The sequence below is a fragment of the Orycteropus afer genome, unplaced genomic scaffold (assembly GCF_000298275.1).
Source record: "Orycteropus afer afer isolate SDZICR_OR568_19922 unplaced genomic scaffold, OryAfe1.0 scaffold00672, whole genome shotgun sequence".
NCBI classification, from domain to species: domain Eukaryota; kingdom Metazoa; phylum Chordata; class Mammalia; order Tubulidentata; family Orycteropodidae; genus Orycteropus; species Orycteropus afer.
The window spans coordinates 167,654-169,081 of record NW_006922259.1 but is presented as its reverse complement, the minus strand read 5'-3'; positions in this window follow the sequence as shown (position 1 = coordinate 169,081).

Below are 1,428 nucleotides of genomic sequence, written 5' to 3'. Positions count from 1 at the left end.
TGCACACAACCAAAAAGGAAGAAAGAGCCAAAATCAACAGCATAACCCAAAATATCCAACAATAAGAAAAAGAGCAGCAAAGAAAGCCTACAGTGACCAGAAGAAAAGAAATAATACACATCCAAGCAGAAATAAATGAAACAGAAAATAGAATAGAAAAATATAACAAGACTAGAAGTTGGTTCTTTGAAAAGAATAATAAAATTGACAAACCATTGGTAAAGTGAACAATGTAAAAGAAAGAGAAGATGCAAATAACACAAATAAGAGTGAAAGGGGTGACATCTAAACAGAATCAACTGAAATAACAAGGATAATATCAGGATATTGTGAAGAACTGTACTCCAACAAATTTGAAAGCCTAGGAAAGTTGGATACATTTCTAGAAACACACTACCTACCTTAACTAACACAGATTGAAGTGGAAAACTTGAACAGACCCATAACAAAAGAAGAAAATGAACAGGTTGTAAAAACAAATTGCTAACCAAAAAAAAAGTCCTGGTCCAGATGGTTTCACTGGATAATTCTACCAATCATTCAGAGAAGAGCTGCCACCAATCCTACTCAAACTACTCCAGAACATAGAAAATGATGGAATCCTCCCAAATTCATTTTATGAAACAAGCATAACATTGATACCAAAACCAAAGACACCACTAGAAAGGAAAACTATAGACCAATATCCCTCATGAATACGGATGCAAGAATCTTCAACAAAATCCTAGCCAATGGACTGAGACAACATATCAAAAAAACAATACATCATGACCAAGTGGGCATCATACCAGGTATGCAAGGATGGTTCAACATCAGAAAAACAATCATCGTAACCCACCACATGAGTAAAAGGAAAGAAAAGAATTACATGATCATATCAACAGAGACAGAAAAGACATTTGATAAAATTCAACATCCATTCTTGATTAAAAAAAAAAAAAAAAACCTCTCAGAAAAAATAGGAATAGAAGGGAAAATCCTCAACATAATAAAAGATATATATGCAAAAACAGCAGCCAACATTATTGTCAATGGAGAGAGACTGAAAGCCTCCCTTGAGAACAGGAACAAGACAAGGATGCCCTCTATCTCCACTTCTATTCAACATTCCATTGGAAGTCCTAGCCAAAGCAATAAGGTAAGAAAGGGAAATAAAAGGCATCCAAACTGGTAAAGAAGAAGTCAAACTATCCATATTCGCAGATGATATGATCCTATATAGAGAAAACCCAAGAGACTCAGCAAGAAAACTACTGAAATATTTAGCATAGTAGGAGAATAAAAGATCAACATACAAAAATTAGTTGAATTCCTCTACACCAGCAAAGAGGTCCCTGAAAAGGAAATAAGGAAAGCAATACCATTTACAACAGCTACTAAAAAGGTAAGATACTTGGGAGTAAATCTTACCAGGAACACAAAAAAAAA